The sequence below is a fragment of the Macaca mulatta genome, chromosome 12, assembly GCF_049350105.2.
Source record: "Macaca mulatta isolate MMU2019108-1 chromosome 12, T2T-MMU8v2.0, whole genome shotgun sequence".
NCBI lineage: Eukaryota > Metazoa > Chordata > Mammalia > Primates > Cercopithecidae > Macaca > Macaca mulatta.
Genome location: NC_133417.1, coordinates 141783818 through 141801096, shown reverse-complemented (window position 1 = coordinate 141801096; position 17279 = coordinate 141783818).

Sequence of the window (17279 nt, the reverse complement as noted above, 5' to 3'; positions counted from 1 at the left end):
ACTGTGCTTGGCGCGTGCCGGACGCTCATAAACATTGACTAAATGAATAAAGTCAGGTGAATGACACTTGTGAATCAGGTTTTTGTCTTCTCCATATTTTGCCCACCTGCTTCATCATGGAAATATGGGAGGAGGGCAGGGGAACAGTATTCAGGGTAAATGTTTTAGGAAAACTTAACACATATACTTTGAAAATTGGAAGTACTTCACACCTAGGAATATGCAGATACACATATGAAACCAATACACATATGAAAAGGCCGGCAACTTCCTTAGTCATTGGGGAAATACAAACTGTAGTCACAATGCCATCCAGCTGCACACCAACCAGAAGGGCTAACATGAAAATTACTGAATTTGAGCAAGGATGTGGAACCAACAGAATTCTCATGCACGAAGGCTTCTCCAGTGCTACATGGTGAGAGACCAGCCTTTCTTTCCTTTTAAATTTCCACTGCAGACCAAAACACATGGTCCCCATTGCATGTGAAGCTCCTCCCACACCCACCTCATAATGCAAGTGTGACAGCATCTAAACTGGTCAATGCACTGCTGGACGAGAAGAGCCTATGTCAAAGCAATATTTGATGTCAAAGCAACATCAAATTTCTATAAAAGTTTCTAAATGCTCACGCTTGATTTCTAGACTTACCTCATTGCAATCTAATAACAAATAGCTCACAGTCCACACTCTGAGGGGCACTGCTGTCCCTGAAGGTAGGAATGTGAATTGGCACATCCACTTTGGCAGTATTCACTAAAGTTGAACATGCTCATACCCTGTGACCCAGAAACTTCACTGCAAGGTACATGCCCAACTTCAAGCTGTATACATTGCATCAGAAGAAATACTCAAAAATGTTTACAGCAGGACTATTTATGAGAGACCCAAACTGAAAATAACTGAACATTACTAGAAAACATTATAGACCAATATCCTTCATAAAGATAGATATAAAAACCCTTTAAAAATAAAAAAGCAAAGCAAATCCAGCAATATGTATGATATACTGTGACTAAGTGGAATTTATAACTAAAATGAAAAATAAGTTTAACATTTGAAAATAGTATAACTTGCTAAATTAATAAAATAAAGCATTTGACAAAATTCAAAATCGATTCATGATAACAACTTGAAGTGCACTAAAAATAGAATGATTTTAATTTGACTTACTTCCCCAATTTGATATTCGATGTGTATGAATTTGACGTAGGCCTCCTATGAATACTTAGAGCCAAAATCATACTCAGTGGTTGAACACTTCACTTCTAAAATTGAGAACAAAGCAAGGATATTCATTTTAACCATTTCCCTTCAACAGTGTACTAGAAGCTCTAGCTAATGCAAAAGGAAGAAGAAAAGAAATAAAAGCCATATGGATTGGAAAGAATGATGTAAAACAACTTTTATTATCAGTTGACAGGATTATTTATGCAGAAAATCCTGGTAAGTGTACAAAACAACTTCAAGAACTAATAAGTCAATTTAGAAAAGCCAAAGAATACAAACTCAGTATACAAATGTCAATTGTGTGGCCGGGTACGGTGCTTTGACATAGGCTGTTCTTGTCCAGCAGTGCATTGACCAGTTTAGATGCTGTCACACTTGCATTATGAGGTGGGTGTGGGAGGAGCTTCACATGCAATGGGGACCATGTGTTTTGGTCTGCAGTGGAAATTTAAAAGGAAAGAAAGGCTGGTCTCTCACCATGTAGCACTGGAGAAGCCTTCGTGCATGAGAATTCTGTTGGTTCCACATCCTTGCTCACATTCAGTAATTTTCATGTTAGCCCTTCTGGTTAGTGTGCAGCTGGATGGCATTACACCTGTAATCCCAGCACTTTGGGAGGCCGAGGTGGGTGGATCACCTGAGATCAGATGTTCGAGACCAGCCTGGCCAACATGGTGAATCCCCATCTCTACTAAAAATACAAAAATTAGCCAGGCATGGTGGCACGCACCTGTAATCCCAGCTACTCAGGAGGCTGAGGCAGGAGAATTGCTTGAACCTAGGAGGTGGAGGTCGCGCCACTGCACTCCAGCCTGGGCGACAGAATGAGACTCCGTCTCAAGAAAAAAAAAAAAGTCAATTGTGTTTGTGTATGTCACCTTGAAACACATAAAATTCATAGGAATAGATTTAACAAACAACAGTCATGGCCTCTACACTGAGAACAACAAAAATAGTCCTGAGGGAAATTACAGAAAAATAAAATAAATGGAAAAGGATCTTGTTCATGGATTGGGAGACTCACTTGTGTTGTTATCATTTTCTTTCCATATTCTTCTTTTTTCAGATTTTATTTTAATGTGGTAACAACACTTAAAAGGAGATCTACTCTTTCAACAAATTTTTAAGTGTACAATACATTATTATTGACTAGATATAATGTTATACATTTATACATCAAAACTTTATGCTTACTGATTAGTAACTCCCATCCCCCAAACCTTCACCACTAGTAACCATCATTCCATTCTTTGATTCTATGAGATTCACTATTTTAGATACCCCATATAGATGGAATCATGGAGTATTTGTCTTTCTGTGACAGGCTTCTTTCACTTAGCAAAATGTCAAGTTTCATTCATGTTGTCACATATATCAGAATTTCCTTCTTTATTAAGACGGGGTAATATTTTGTTGTATGTATATACCACATTTTCTTTATCCATTCATCTGACAAAGGACATTTAGGCTGTTTCCTTACCTTGGATACTGTGAATAGTGCTGTAATGAACTGGGAAGTGTTTGTATCTCCTCAGGACCCCAGTTTCAAGTCTTTTGGATAAATACCCAGATCTGAAGCTGTAAAACTCCTAGAAGGAAACAAAAGGGAGGAGCTTCAGGACATTGATTTTGGCAATGACATCAGAAGCACAGGCAGCAAAAGACAAAATAAACAACTGAGATTACATCAAACTAAAAACCTGCACAGCAAAGGAAACAATCAACGGAGTAAAAAGGCAACCTATGGAATGGGGGAAAATATTTGCAAACCATTTATCTGGTGAAGGGTTAATCTCTAAAATATATAAGAAACTCCTACAACTTGACAGGAAAAAAAAAAAAAACCAATAGTCTCATTTTAAAATGGGCTAAGGACTTGAATAGACATTTCTCCAAAGAAGACATACCTATGTCCGATCAGTCTATGAAAAAAGATCATTGAACTCAAGACTAATGGCTGAATGTCCCTATTCATCAGGAAAATGTAAACCAAAATCACAGTGAAATATCACCTCACACCTATTAGGATGGTCTTTACAGAAAAAAAGGCAACAAGTGCTGGTGAGGACGTAGAGAAACTGGGACCCTTGCACACTGCTGGCAGGAGTGCAAAATGGTGCAGCCGCTATGGGAAACTGTATGGGGCTCCTCAAAAAAAATTAAAATAGAACTACCAGATGATCCAGCAATCCCACTTCTGGATATTTATTCAAAAGATTTGAAATAAATGTTGTTAATGTCAGTGCTCTCCCAAATTGCTCCATGGATTCAATGTAGTCTTAATCAAAACCCCAGAAGTTTCTTTTTATCAAAATTAGCAAGTTGATTTTAAATTTTATCGAAATGCAAGGGACCTAAAAATAGCTAACACTCTCTTGAAATGGAAAGTGTTGAAAGACTCACAGTTTGAGATTTCATGACTTATTATAAAGCTACATTAATGGACCTAGTATGGTATTGTCACTAGAACAAACAGAGCAAGGAAACAAAATAGAGTCCAAAAACAGACTCACACACTATGGTCAATTGATGTTTGACAAAGACATCATGTGACTGTTGAAGGACAGTCGTATTAATCTGTGGGCCAGAAATCAAATAGTCATCTCTAGAGGTGGGGATAGACTGGAAGGGAATTTTCTGGGGGTGCTGGAAATGTTTTGTGTTCCCACTGGAGGAGTGGTTATGTGGGTATACATATTTATCAAAGGACATCAACTGTACAGTTAAGATCCATGCTTTTCATTAAATTTTACCACAATTAAAAAAAGCAAGTTGCAGAATGTTCATATAAAGTGACACTATTTCTGTACAGTTCTAAAGCACTCAAAGCAAAGCATGTATTGTTTGTAGAGCTATACAAAAAACCACAGATGGAAGAAAGGCTGTGCATCAACTTGAGGACAGAGGTTACCCTGTGGTATAGGGAGAGAGAGGGAAATGAGATAGAGACAGATACATAGGAATATTTTCAACGTCTTTACAATATTTTTATTTTTTAGGCAAAAATATTCACATTTGTTAGACCTTATTGGTGGGTACATAGGTATACTTTATGTTACTTGCTGTTACCTATATTTGAAATTTTTCATTCTCAGCTTTCAGTTTTTAAGAAAAGAAAAAGCCCTGAATAGAAAGTTCTGAGTGAACCATTGCTTTCTCTACTTTCACTTCATTGTAAAGTTTGACACAGAAAAGAATTTTTCTGATCTCTTAGTAAGACCAGGAAACTTTTGCCATGAGAGTATATCAAAGCACAGAGGGCCTAATGGGCTACTAAGCACATAGGGTCAAACCCAGGTCGCGTTTTTCTGAAAAGTTGGTAACATTCTGAAGTATTGTGATTTCACACTCCTCAAACGTCAATATATAGATTTTAGCTTCAAAACATAAAAATGATTCAGCTTAAAAACATCTAAGTCCTGAAGGGAATTAAAGAATAAATATCTCAGTATATCTACTACAATTATTTGGGTTGATCATGGTTTTAAGATTTACATTTTATATATGCTAATAGTTACTTTTTTTCATTTCCACTTACCTTTGAAAATACGCTAAAGAGCTTAAAACAACGTGAGACAAAATTATTAAGGGAGATCCTTCCTTCCTTTCTATTTTGAAATAACCATAAACTTAGAGAAAAATTTCAAGGTAAATTTTCAAGGCAAAAAGAATCTTTATTCCCTGAACCATTTGAGAGAAGGTTGCTGAACTCATGTCCTGTCACCCTCAAAATACTTAAGTGTGTATTTCCCACAAGTAGGGATATTCTTCCGCTTTGTCCCAATGTAACCACAAAATCAGGAAGTTAGCATCCACACTTTCCTTCCTTCGAGTTCCCAGACTCCACTCAAGTTTGGCCAGCTGAGGTAGGAGGTCAGCAGGACTCGTCTCCCAGACCAGATCGAGAACGGGCCAAAACTAGAAAAAGACACAAAAAGCGCCTCTGGTTGTTCTCGCTGCCCATCACCATTAGCCATTCCCGCCAGCGCCATGACAGTTTACCAATGCCATGGCAGTAGCCGGAAGTTACCACCCATTTCCTAGCTATTTCTGAATGACCCGCCCCTTCATTAGCATGTCATTAAAAGTCCATGGAAATATGACTAGCAGCGGCCCACAGGCTACTACTGTCCACGCACTGCCTGTGGGGTAGCCCTGCTCCCCAAGGAGCAGGCACAGAGATGCATCACTGCCGGACTCAATAAAGCTGCCCTTTTCCACCACCAGCTGGCTGTTGAATTCTTTCCTGAGCGAAGCCAAGAACCTGCCTTGCATCACAACTATCCCAAGCTGTCTGTTCTAGAGAAAGACTCCTCAGAATCACGTGGTGCATTTAGTTGCTGGTCTCTTTAGTTTCCTTCATTCTGGCCCAGTTTCTCAGTCTTCCCTTGACTTTCATAACCTGGACACATCTGAACATAACAGATTGATTATTTTGTAGAACATTCTTCCATTTGGGTGTGTCTGATGGGTCCTTATGATGAGATTCAGGTCTCAGGTTTCTGGCATGCATATCATAGAAGTGAGGGTGTGTTCTCATGGCAACCCATCCGGTGGTCACCAATGCCAATTTGTCCCATGACTGATGATGTTCACTGTGATTGGAACCGGCTGTCAGGCTGTTCCACTTTTTCTCTTTTCTCTAGTTCATTTATAAGTATTTTGAAGGAAGATTCTTTGAATGTATGCAAATGTCTCATTTTCAAACTTTCAGTTTATTCATCTGTTTATTTCCATCTGTGTGAACTTGTGGTTTACTGTTCTATTTAGTGAGTTATAACCCATTACTCTCAGTATTTAGTTGACAGCTCAGATTATTCCTGATTTGGCCAGTGAGGGCTAGCCTCTGTGTCCTTTCAATATATGGTCATCATTCTTTGAATACTTCCTTGTTTTCTGGCACAAGAAGTCAGTGCGGGCTCATCTTGCACTTTCTTTAAGATTCCCTGGAATCTGCCTTTCCAAGGAGCCTTAGTGGAAAACCATATTTAGAAGCCAAGATCTGGTTGCAAAGTGTGCTCATTGCAACTGGTGTGTTACAACTCCCAGGCAGCTCTCTCAGTGGTGAAAGCCAAGACATCTGTATGTATGCACACACACACACACACACACACACACACACACACATAGACATACGTTCACATGAAAATATATATGCATATGTCTGTATTAACAGTAATTGGTTCCCACCAGCATCTCTAATTCCAATACATTATACAAAGTTCATTCAAGTTTTCTCCATTTCCATGTTTGTAACTCCCTTCCCCATAGTGAGAGACCTAGCTTCCATTGTCCTCGTTATAATTATTTATTTGCTCAGTCCCATTGGATGTAACTTGATTAGCTTCTTATTGTTGCTGAAACAAATTACCATAATTTTCGTGGCTTAAAACAAGACCAATGGCCGGGCGCAGTGGCTCATGTCTGCAATCTCGGGACTTTGGGAGGCCGAGGCAGGGGGATCACCTGAGGTCAGGAGTTCCAGACCAGCCTTGCCAACATGGCAAAACCCTGTTTCTACTAAAAATACAAAAGTTAGCCAGGGATGGTGGCGGGCACTATGATTCCAGTTACTTGGGAGGCTGAGGCAGGAGAATCGCTCGAACCTCGGGAGGCGGAGGTTGCAGTGAGCCAAGATCACGATATTGTACTCCAGCCTGGGCTACAGAATGAGACTCTGTCTCAAAAAACAACAACAACAAAACAACAAATGTATTTTCTTACAATTCTAGACATCCTGGGCTAAAATTAGTGTGCCAGCAGGGCTGCCTTCCTTCTGGAGGCTTTGTGGCCACATCTACTTTCTTGACATTTTTAGCTACCAGAGGCCACCTGCATTCTGTGGCTTGGGCCCCTCCTTGAATCACTCCAACCTCTGCTTCCATCCTCACACTTCCTACTACTGACTCCCTGCCTCTCTCATGTAAGGGCCCTTGTGAGTACAGTGGCCCCACCGAGATAATTCAGGATAATCTCCCATCTCAAGACCCTGAACTTAACCACACCCCCTTTGCCATATAAGGGAGGATTCACAGGTTCTGGAGCTCAACATGTGGACCTCTCTGGGTGCTCTTATTCAGCCTCCCACAGTAACTGACCTCCCATTCCGTGGCAAGCCCCACCCTGGCTGCACACAAGCACCCTCTTCTTGCTCAGGCTCCATCTCCTCCATGTTCCTGGTCCCCTGGTGTGGATGTCCTCCTCACCCTGTCTGGGCCCTGATACCCCGACTGGGCGATCTTTCCATGAAAATGCTCCCGTCATCCCACATGGACTCTGACTCCTCACACAGGAGCCCCCACCCTGGACACCCTCCTCACCCCGCTCTGAGCCTCCGTGGCTCCCATGGCAGACTCCCCCCATCTGGTTGCTCTAGGACTGAATTGTTCAGAAAGGAAAAGGAAGACATGGGGAGGAACAAGATCTTAGTTTCTAAATATGCTGTCCCTAAACATCCTTCACAACAAACTCCCAGTTCTAGCTAAAGTGACATTTGCTTCTACAGAAGCCCTGTGGCAAAGGAGTGAGCCAATGTTTCCAGCTTCTTTTTTTTTTTTTTTTTTCCTTTAAGGTAAGAAGGCCATGTAGGTTGATATTATTTGTTGGTAATTTCCAGAAACCCAGCTAGAACTGGTTTAAGCAAAAAAGGAGACATCTGCGGGCTCCTGGAACCACACGGAGGCAGAGCGAGGGGCGGAGTTGGCCTCAGGAATGACAGGAACCAGGGGCTGTCATGGCATCAGGACATCTTTGTTTTTTTCCTCTGCTTCTCTCTCCTCTCGGATGCATCCTCTCAAGCTGGAGTCAGAGTTGAAGGCAGCTTTTAGGGCTCATTTCGTCTTAGTTTCATGACCAGGTGCGAAAAGAGACTTCTCTTTCCTAGTCCCATTTCTGACACAGATCAGGAGTCACTCCCTAGATCAATCACCATGACCAGCAAAACGAGGTCAGTTATGGATGAAATGGCAAAATATGAAAGGGTCCAATGGTCCTGCTCCATTTTGCACTGTCAGAGTGCAGCTGGAGCAGGTTTTTGAGGGGAGACATTCCCCACCCCTGCAGAGCCCTAGACCTATAGAAGTGTACTCGTGCCCATGATTGGTATAGAGTGAAGATTCTGAATTGTCACAGAGGTAAGACGTGTAGTTTACAAGAGACAAAGCAAAAGCAAAGAGAAAGCACAGCAGAAAAACGGCTCGTGTATGTATTTGAAGGGCTGTCAGGTGAGACCTCGTTATTTCTAGAAGCAGCACGGCTTCAGTGTGAACAAGACCTTCCTGAGAATCTCAGACAGGAAGTAGAGGCCACCTGCCGCTGTGGATGCCTCAGCATGAGCTTGGCAACCACTTGATTGGCATGTGAGGATTTGAGATTCAAACCCTGAGGATGGGGGATGGAATATAGGACCATTAAAGCCCCTTCCAAACTTGACATTCAGCGAACCCCTACTCTGATGCTTATTGACTCACCGCCTTTTAGCTACAAACTTCCAAACTTGACATTCGGCGAACCCCTACCCTGATGCTTATCGACTCACTGCTTCTCAGCTACAAATGCACCCTTTTTGCCTGTTCCATGAAAATAAGTGTGGGCCCCTTTAATTATTTCTACTTTGCCAGTTGGTATGATATTAAGCTTGACAGGAGAGGTGCCAGAGAGACACAGCAGGAGGAAGAGTTTGGTTTCCTAGTTTGGTGTGTTAGATCTAGAGCTCCTGCCCTGCTCATACCTTCTCTGGTGCCCAGTTCTCCCAGCGCATGGCAGCCAGACGCTTCCCTGCACCCCCTGCTATTTGTGGTGGGTGCCTCTAATGAGACACTTCCCCATGAGCAGCTTTCTTGGTGCCCAAGAGGACAGGATTCTGGCACCCAGGGAGGGCTGCAGTGCCCTCTCCAAAGTCTGGGCCTCAGCCCTGGGGGCAGGGGCTTCTCCCTGGATGCCCTGTCTCAGCCCTAGGGGTCATGACTGCTCCTATGTCTGCTAATCCCACGTTCCTTAGAGTTCTCTTTACTTCTTTCTAGCCAATCCCTCCCTACTCCAGTCCTCTGTTATAATTAAAAATTCTTTGAATTAAACATTCCCTGTTCAAGTTACTATGGAGTTTCTTTCCCTGACACATCTGTCTTTAGTCTAAACATTACTTTCTTCCTGAGGCCTTCCTGGATTGCTCCTATTTGGAATTCGTTACTCCCTCTGGATCCTTAGTGATGCTCCACGTTATACATATTTGTGTAAGATGCATGAAGAATTAATAACCCCTCAAAGTGAAGGGACTGTGTCTTACTCACTTATTTTCCCAGAAAGGAGGAAGGGAGAGGGGCAGATATCAGAGCCACCTGGGACTTTTTCCAGTGACACTTTCCTCCATGAGATTGAGCTCTGTATCCACCCAGGATGCACCCTGAGGCTCGCCGTCACTCCTGGTGTACTGTGTCCTTGTGAAACTCTGTCCGGGACCCTCTCCAACTATGATGTAGACAGCAGGTGGGAAACGATTTTCTGAACAAAGCTCTACACAAACAGATTGTTAAATAACAATGCAAGATACGTTTCCCGAAATGACAGAAACAGAAACAAATAGAGACGAAATATTCAAAACATTATCAAAGAAAACATTTTCATTTTCTAAAGACGTCTGAGACACTCCACTACCTTTACTGCAGCAGACGCTCACAAACCAAGGGCCTCGCTCCACAAGCCCAGCACTCGCAGTTCGCAGCTGCTCTGAACACAGGCTTGCTGGTGCCCCTCCCGCAGGGCGGGAAGCCCTCCTGAGTTTCAGGGGTTTCAGGGGCTGATCCACACGTGTGCCTTCAGCCGTGGCTAGAGAATTGGGAGCTTCCTTTTTGGTCCTCAGACTTTAAGCAGGTGCTTTTGCATCTGTGACTTAACTCACTGAATTTGTGATCCTGTTCCAAGCAACCAGGTCATTTTCCAGCTCAGCCTATGTTCTCCTATGCTGGGAACCTTGGCGATGTGTTTTCCCTGCCTCTGGCCCTTCTTTATTAGTTTTTCCCTGTCCTGCTTTTTTCTGCCTCAAGCAAAATTAAAGCATTGCCTTAAGGGACTGTAAGCATATATCTGCCAAACGGCACCTGTGGTTTTCTTTAGGCGTTGGATATATGATGAGCCAAGATCTTCCATCTGCCCCTCCAGGTCCACTCTCTGCCTTCCTCCACCTGCCGTCTGCCTGGAAGGCTCCTGGGGCCTCTGGCTTCTGGGTGGGATTCACCCGTGGGGGCCTCAGCAGGAGGAGGAGGAGAGAGAGATCACCTGCTCTCCCACCCTCCCCCAGGGTGCACTGCAAAGCAGCCAACCACAGGCAACTCGATCTCCTCCACAACGGTGGAGCCAGGTGTTGCGCGGCCTGGAACGGACACAATTAGGGTGGTCCTGTAAGAAAAAGAACATCACATGATAAACAAAATGCCAGTGTCACTCCAACCACCAAGCATGGGCCAATGTGCAGAAGGAAATAAGAATGGGAAGAGAAATGGAATAACCGGATCCTGGCTAAAATGTGTGACTTCTGCAAATTTCTCACTTTGCTAACATGGACACATCCTGAGACATCTCCTAGCGCCTGGGAAGAGGCCCATACAAGTGACCAGCGTGACGTCTCCTTAACCTTCCTATGACCCTACTTCTCGGCTCTGGGGGCCCCTCCCTCCCTGGGTCCCTCCCTCCCTGGGTCCCTCCCTCCCTTGTCCTTTCAGGGGCTACATGCTCTATGTTATTACTCAACTCCAAGTTTCCTACACAGAGGGCATGTCTTTGTAAACATTGCTTTGTAAGCAAATACTTCTAAAATCACCCTGTTCCAACTGCGTCATCATAGTTCATCTGTATTTTCTACCTTTTTAACAATAACAAGCGTTTACCATTTTTTCCAAATAAAAGGATCTCTCTCCCCTCCTCCCACAAAGGAAAGTTGTTTTGAATCACTGCCACGATAGTGATCACCACTACGCCAGAATAAAAAGGAGGGGAGAAAGACTGGGAGGAGGGACACCAAAACCTGAGAAGTGACTTTCTTCAGGTGATGGGGACTGTTGACAGTTTCCCTTGGTTCTGATTTTACTAATTTCCTCAGATTTTCACCATGTATAATAGAAAGTAATTGAATGAACTTCAGATGCATGATCAGCCCTTCTCTCCCAGCGTCTGTCCCCTGCAACGCCCTCACATCCACCCGGGAGGACACACGAAGTCCTCACCAGGGTGACTGAGCAGCAAGGTCTCCCTCCCTTTTCACCCTCCTTTCAGGGGCTCACAATGCACATTTCCATCTTAAAAGACCAGCACCATTTTGCTCTGGGAAATCCCCTGGGTCTTCCTTACAAAAATGTAAATACCCTGAATCAGAGTATTGGACGGGAAACTCAGGCAGAAAGTTCCACAGGGGTAGAGACCAGGTTTCAGTTACCCAAATGTTGATTAAATAAGAGAAGAAGCCAGGCCCGGGTGCACAGGAGGGCCCCCAGGCCACGAGGCAGGGAAGGACCAGCAGGCCGACCAGAGCTGAGCCTCTGAGCGGAGGCCGTGGCTACTAGATCTGCCGGGACCAGGGCAGCGCTGTCTCAGAGCCCGGTAGGCCCAGCCCCTCCTAGCCTTTTGTAAGGGGTCCCACATGCAAGGCTCAGAGAACTAAGGGCAAAGGGAGCCAAGCCCATCAAGGTCTTGGAGGTCTAGGCTGAAATATAAATCAATGCTGGTTCACACTGAAAAGGAGAAGTACGACATTGTTTCCAAACAGTCCAAGGCACATTTTGTTATTTGCAAATATTCCATTTTGCCTTTTAGAAGCCATTGTTCTACTAGACCTGAGGGGGGAAGGGGAAGGAGTTTGGACACAGTCCATTTTTACATTGGAGTCAGTGAGTCTGCGAATCAGCTGGTGCCTGGACCCAGTTTTCCCACAGAGACAATGCACACTTGGAGATTCAGGTGACAGGATGGCCCCTGATGCCAGCTCACCCACAGCACTGCGGGACTGCTGTGCCCACCCAGTACCTCAGGGTTTCAAGGGGAAATGCTGTCTGAGTCCCTCCTGGGAGCCAGGAACACACTTTCCTTCCTGCATTCACAAGGCTGGCCTTAGGGGCAGCCACCTCCAGCTCAAAGCCACCAGTGGGGTCTCCTGAGGCTTGACAAGGGACTCAAATGGCTGGGTGGGAGGGGGCATGGGACTTGGGGCATGAAGCCTGAGAACTGGACTTCCTGGCTGTGCCCACATGCGGAGTCCTGAGCACCAGGAGGCTGAGGGAGAAGGAGCACCAAGTTTCCACTTCTGGTGTTCGCCAGGTTCCTCCCAGCCCTGCCCTCAGGAAGTGTGAGATGCAGAGGCAGGGGCTGCAGCTAGTGGAAGAGCCCAGCAGGGCAGGTGTGCCTACAAGGCTGAGGAAGGCAGGGAAACTGAGGCAGAAACTTCCACCGGGAAGAAGGCACTCTCCCCTTAACAAGGACTTACAAACAAGGTGGAGGATTAGTAATATGAAACCAAAAGGAAGGGCCCGGGCTTTCCAGCTGTGGGAAGCAGAAAGGTAAGAGTCATTCTTGCAGCCACCCAGCCGGGGCAGCCGTGTGTGAATGCACATGACATGGCAAGTGGTTTCATGAACAATAAACACAAGGACGGGGTAAGACATATGTATTGAGTAGCCGCTCTTTAATGGAGACTTTGACTTTGCATTGCTCTTTGAACCCTGGTGACAGCCCTGTAGAGAATTATTAAGACACCCATTTTACCTATGAGGGGCGGAGGCTTGGAGAGGTTTCATGCCTTGTCCAAAGCCTTGCTCAGCTACGAGGTGCCAGGTCAGTCCCCAGCTGACTGAGGGAGACTGGATTCACTTGCTCTCTGAGAGCCCGCACTGCCCAGAGCTAAGTCTCAGGCCTGCTCACCCCTAGCCTCACCCTTGGTGCAGACCACCTGCCTGAAACCAACCAGAGCAATCTCACAAGCCTGGATATCCTCGGAAGGTGCTGCCGTCAATCAGCATGTATTTTACTTCCTGATGACATGAAGAATGTTGACACACCAGCCCTAACTGCACCAATGGAAACTGAAAGGTTTTCCTTTGCCAAGGTGAGCAGCGTGCACACTGGCCTGGCAGATGTGTGTGCAGCCGGGTGCCCTGCCACCCCAACATCTGCCATGCGGACCTCGTCTTGCAAAGCCATCCTGCCACATTACATGCCCAGCGGACCCCAGGGGCAGGCACGAAGAAGGATGTTGTTGAATTCTCCTCACACTGCACCTTTACTGTACAGAATGGCCAGGAAGAGTCCCTCGCATGGCCTTATGGGTGGAAACAGACTATGCACCAAGCAGGAATCCACACTGCTGTGGTATGGCTGTGGCAATAGGACTGGAGCTGTTGATGAACCTGCATTTAAAGAGCCCTTGTCAAAAGGGCCTGGGGTACCTGGGCAGACAGTACCCCACCCACAGCAGGCAGCCTTAGCATAGGCCCTCACAGTCGGGGATGTCAGAAACATCAGAGAGCTAGAAATTCCCTCTGTCACATTAGAGAAACTGATGACTTGCAAACACTGTTTACCCATCACTCCTCCAGACATAAATGGATTGAGACATAGTTCACAGCCAATTTTCTTCCGCCAAACCCAAAACAGATAATGTCCACATTCAAAATGCACTTCCCAGGGATGTGCAGGGCTCCACCGTAGTTGCACCTGCCACAGCTATGGAGGGTATGTCCGTGTTGGCTTGTTCCCTTTCACCAATGGGTTGGGTGGACCGCGGACCACACACACGTCTTCCAGCATCAACTATGATCCTACTACCGTTCTCACACCCAGAAGTGCAGCCAAGGGAGGAGGGTGCTGCCATAATTAACATCTTGCCTCCACTGTTATTTAGTTAAGAATTAAATCGCTTGAAAACCTACTGGCCACATACCTCCCAGGAGACCAGACACACCACTTAGTCAAGAGGCCTCATGGAGACTAATCTTTCAGAGAGACAGACATGCCACCTCGCTGTATGCAGGGACCCAGAGGATGTGAGCCTTCGGGTCATTAAGGAAGAATGCAGGATATCTAGGTTACCCTGCTGGCAGGGACCGGGAACCGATGGAGCCCTCAGCAGGGGTGACTATGCAGGGTTCCACAAAAGGATATGGGCAGGCTTGCAGAGGCCAAGGAGGGACTGTGGAGCAGGCTGGGGCCAGCAAAGGAGGAAGCCGCTCCCTTTCCGCACACTCTCCCCTTGGGTCTGCAGGGTTGGAGCTAGGGCTGGAGGAGAAGACACAGGGAGAGGGCAGGGGCAGAGAGACCTGGACCTGAAAAGTATCTCTGCTCAATTTTATTGGAAATGAGAAGATAAACATATCGGATAAACAAAGTTTACCATGAGTTCTTAGTAACACACTAAAGCAGTCTCAAGTTCCTTCCAAAGTGGACCTAAGGTAATTCAAGTTTTTCATTTAATTTATGCTAATTTTCGACTAAAAGATGCTCAAGTTAAAGTTGTAAGAATAGCTTTAAATATGTGCGCCCTTGTTGCTTGCCATCAGGAATGACACTCCAAAATGGCAATATGACCTCTTTAGATGTATGTGCATGAGCTTTTAATAAGCTAGTTGGCAAGAAACTCATCCAGTAAGTATAAATCACAATTAAATAAATACTGAACTGTGCTAATGTGAGTTTTTATTGGCTGTTATGTCAGAGAAGGTCAACATCTGCAACTCTCTTCAAACAATGCTCCATAGTGTCTGCCATTAGAGAGTCACATGGACCTCTCCTCCAAAGTTGAATGATAACTCTTGCCCGTAAGGTTTACAGTGTCCTCACTCAGCTGACCTCTTTCTGAATTGGTTTGCTTACGAAAAATGGGGCTGGTGACAAAGCTGAAGAGTCAGATCAAAGACCTCCCTGCAAGATGCCACACCCTCCCGGGGAAGATTAACGGGGGAGATGGTGAAAATCTTACCATCTTAACCTAGGTTCTGGTGGGAGGGAGGAAAAATGTTCCCTGAGAATTCAAAATAACACACCAGACCTTATGTGGGTTTAGGGCCTGATTTCATAACATCTTTGTGGTCCAAAAGTATCTCGGCTAAGAATTCAGTTTAAAGTAGGCCTTCATGCAGTAGCCAGATTGAAACAAACACACATGCTGTCTGGGAGAAGCATTCTCAACCCAGGCCTCAAACCACTCCCTGAATACCACTGATCATGAGATCATAATTTAAAAAAATTAAATCATAAAATACACGAAAAAAACAAGATACTATGAGCATTAAGCAGGAGCAACAAACAGCAGAATCAAACCTGCAAAACCACAGTTCTTAAAATTATCGGATACAGACTGCAAAATCAGAATATAGAAAAAAACATAGACATGGGAAATGGGAAGGAGACATGAAAACTAGGAAAGGCCAGTGGGAATGTGGAACATATGTCTAATTGCAATTCCAGAAGGAAAGACTTCAGAGAATGGGATGACACAATCATCTGGGAAAGTGGCTCCTCTGAGTTTTCCAGAATTTTCCAGATGAAAGACACAAATCCTCAGATTGAGGAAGCACAACAAGTCTCAGGCAGAAGGCATTGGAACAGCTAGCACCCAGATACACTGTAAAAAAAAATGCACGAAAGATAACAGGGAAGATCTTAAAAGAAGCCTGGAGAAAAGGCAGACTGCACAAAGAATGGGCAATTCGATTGAAATATCACTTTCAGCTGCAAAAATGGAAGTCAGAAGTCAGTGGATTCATATCTCTAACATGATGAAAGACAACAGCTGTCAACCTAGAATTGTAAGCCCAAGATAATTACCTATTAAGAATGAGTGCAAAAATTTAAAAGACATTTTAACTATCAAAAAATTGAGTTTTCTGCCAGCAAACCTTCCTCAAAGGAACTTCTCAAAAGGTTCCACTCCTTAAAGAAATAAAATGGTCTCAGAAAAAAATGGTCTGATACACAAGAAGGAAAAGTGAGCAAAGAAAATCATCTGCTTGTAGGTAAATCCAAACCAAATTATTCATATATTTATGGAGCCTATTCTTGGTGTATAAGGAATATACATTCTCTGGCAGATAAACCTAGAGATAAATTTGCCTCTCTAAAGAGCATTTCTCATTTAGGATCTGAGCTTCCGTTAAGTGTACTAACATTTTTATACTGTATGAGTTGAAATATGTTAAAAAGCAAGAAGATAAAAATAAGAATAATATTTGTAAACAGTCATTAGCTCTCTATAAAGAGGCTCTGGGCAATTTTTATTTGCCTCTTCACACTGTAATAGGTTTTCCGCAGTTTCTAGAATCATTATTGCTGAGGTCTCATGACCACCTGTCACCATGACAATGTGTGTTTATGGACAGGGGTGATGGATGCCATCTAAGACAGGCAGAATAAGAAGTCCCCACCAACCTCCAACTCTCCAACTCTGGAGCCAATGCCGCTGAAGCCCATCAAGAGAGGATGCACTGTTCAGGGGAAGACAAAAGTCACAGGGCCAATGCCGCATTGATTTACAGTGGGAACCACCACCTCCAAGGCCAGCCCCTTTCTCTCCCTGTAGGCAGCTCTTAGACAGAAGTCAAAACACAGTAAGAACACGCTTTCACTGGGGTGGGTTCAGAGCAAAGGGAGTAGGCTAAGTGAGCCTCCTGCTAACTGTCACAGGAAACACAGCCTCCTTGTCCTTCCTGCCGATGGGCTGGATCGCCCAGTCCTCTGGATGAGGCTCCATGTCCCCAGGCAGGGTCTGGATGGCACTGCCCACGTGTTTGCCTCTGGTGCTCCACGCACTCTCTGCTGCCCAGGTTCTCCGACCCTCTCTTCCTGTCGTGAGTAAACCTTCAGGCAGGAGGATGGTCACCTCTGGCAGGCCTGAGCACTCTCTCCACGATGACTGGATATCTGCTCATCTTGGATGTTACAATTTAAATCTCAGAGCACACTCTGATACCTGGAAATATAATTTATCATTATAACCACCAAAAACTGACAACAAATTTTATTAAATTTATAGTGGAACAATATCTATGTAGTAAAATCACAATGTAGACTA